The 2,641-nt window shown below is 45.6% G+C and overlaps 1 non-coding gene across 1 annotated transcript; it reads right to left on the bottom strand.

The window, feature by feature from the left end:
- Positions 1–717: 717 nt before the first annotated feature.
- Positions 718–790, bottom strand: TRNAR-CCU. Its single transcript has one exon. It is a non-coding gene; the product is annotated as a tRNA-Arg (tRNA).
- Between the last annotated feature and the right edge of the window lie 1,851 nt (positions 791–2,641).

Raw genomic sequence — 2,641 nt, 5'->3', positions numbered from 1 at the left:
TGGACCTACTGGTGTTGACCGTTTGCATATCCACAAATCAAATATTCTCACAAGTATCAGAACCAAGGATCTAAAATTTTCATCAGTAAATAAATAAGAAAAGGGAGGACAGAGATCCGCTTTATAAACAATGCATTCCCTACCCCTAGAATAGACTCCCACTGAAATCAAGCAGTGTGCTAAATTATGTCCCCTCAAAATGGAAACTACATAATTAGATGGATATTCACAAACTCCCCACTGGTTTAATTGGCCTAACCCTGCTTGAAAGAGAAGGTATGATCCAAGGGTGGCTACTGGCAAGGCATTAGGTGTTCACAAGACTCATTTATCCTTTGTTATTATTACGTGAACTGCTGTAGATATACCGCTTTAAAATGTACGGTCACACAGCTAGATTTTGTACAAGTAACAGCAAGACAAAACTCAGAAAAGCTAGAACTTCTGAAAATCATAATATTAGATGTCATGCCTCTTGAATATGATAACTTATCAAGAATGGTTGAAACTGCTCTTAGCTTGGCAAATGTACAGTGAAAAAAAAATGCATTAATTAATGCAGAGGATTAAAAGGACCATTAGACTCAACCAGAGCAGTATATATGTAAGAAAAATATTTCTAACAAAGCAGTGCATGGTGTATTCATTTGTGATGATACAATTCAATACCCTGTGACTGAAGTACAAACTTTCGCCAAGCCAAATGTTAAATTATATAACCCCAGATGGGACTTGAACCCACAATCCCTGGCTTAGGAGGCCAGTGCCTTATCCATTAGGTCACTGGGGCCTGACATCATACATGCACCGCTGATGATGACATCTGCAAATCAGACATCAGGCATTCACTATTGACATCTGTCCACATATCATCCCAGGTATGTGTTGGACAAACACACAGGGGCTGGGAGCAGCAGAGCAAATATAAATGACACACATATACACATTCAGCAATGGCATGTACACCTGTGAGGTATGGTGCACAGTACATGCCAGGGTGCTGAACTGGTGCACAGCAATACTGTGTACATGGGTGCAGTGTGTTCCACGGGAAGGGGTATCACCTACTAACACATCTCATACATCACAGAGATGTATAATGTTGGTAACAGGGATTGACTATAGCTGCAGTGCAGGCTGTTGAGTGCCATATGTCATGCATGTTGGCAGATGGGTAATGAGAGGTCTGTGTGTAATATCTTTGTGCAACCTCACCTATAAGTGTGTGTGTGTGTGTGTGTGTGTGTGTGTGTGTGTGTGTGTGTGTGTGTGTGTGTGTGTGTGTGTGTGTGTGTGTGTATACAGTTAAACAATGACATACAGGTCTTAAAATGTGTTTCTTGTTTTTCCCACACAGGTGGCAAGGTGGGTTAGGGTCCCTCCTGCAGGCAAACTGATGTTAGTGTCCATATAGACTCTGACAATGATGATAGGTGTAGTGAGGCACAGGCAGGGTTGTCAGGAGCTGAAGCTGTGCCATCGTTTGACATCCCACTGTTATCCACCTCATCCCCGCACACAGTCACATTGCCTATACATCCTCCATCACTAGTGACCATAGATGAGGGACAGTTGTCAGGTGGTGGCATGGGACAGGACAGTGTGGTGAATATGGCAAGTGTGTCTGGACACAGCAGCAATAGCCGGATGCCCGGCGAGGTACCACAAAGGCAGATGTACAGGGGTGCTCATAAGAGGGCTGCTGGTCATCATGCCCCTGGCAGAAGTGCCACAGCTGGTGTCACCAGATGCATGTTTCAGGCCATTATGGGGGCACAGACATGTATGGAACATTATACCAGACAGAGTCTGAGGCTCCAGAGGGCTACTCATTCTGCTGTTATTGACAACATCCATGATCTTGCAGGTGCCAACCATTATTTTGCAGAGGTCCTGAATAGATGGATGGGTGAGATGGTGGGAATCCTCAACCATGGAATGTCTGTGCTTGAGCATATGGTGGGAGTAGTGCGATGGCCACGTGGATGTAGGTCAGCAACACCAACAGGTGGAGGTCGACATGGACGTGCAACAAGTCAGAGCCACTCCCGTAGTGGCAGTACCAACACCAGTATTGCAGGAGAGGTGCTGGCCACACCACAACATAGCAGACCACATGAACATGGCCCTGGCTGGTCCCAAGAGAGACCCGGATCCAACAGACATATGTCATCATCAGGGGAGAGTACCATATCTTGGCTTGTGCCTAGTAGTGCCCGTGGAACCCCTGGCAGGCACAGTTCTCGTGTCCATGGCTAGAAACGGTGAACTTCATACCCTGCCAGGTATTGTCTCCAGCTTTCCAACAAATCCCTGTATAGGGTAGCCACATGGCAGAACTGTGTGCATGCATACACACATATCACCAACACAGCTAGGGCAACCCCATACCTACACACACCACATCTGCATAGCCCAATTAATAATGAAACCCCCTAACACACACACACATGATGTCAAACAAATGGCTCAGTCTAGGTCTCTGGCAAATCTATAACACACCTTGTGCATATGATGATACCTGGGCCACATCCCTGTCACCCATAACATCACTGCAGGGACTAGCTAATATGGTTCTGATGCACAGGCTGATTCTACTATGCTGTACCAATGTAATGCTGTGTTACATGTTTTCAGCACT

This window comes from Protopterus annectens, chromosome 1.part0 (assembly GCF_019279795.1).
Source record: "Protopterus annectens isolate FY-2018-M chromosome 1.part0, PAN1.0, whole genome shotgun sequence".
Lineage (NCBI taxonomy): Eukaryota > Metazoa > Chordata > Ceratodontiformes > Protopteridae > Protopterus > Protopterus annectens.
This window is presented reverse-complemented; position numbering and strand designations above follow the sequence as displayed.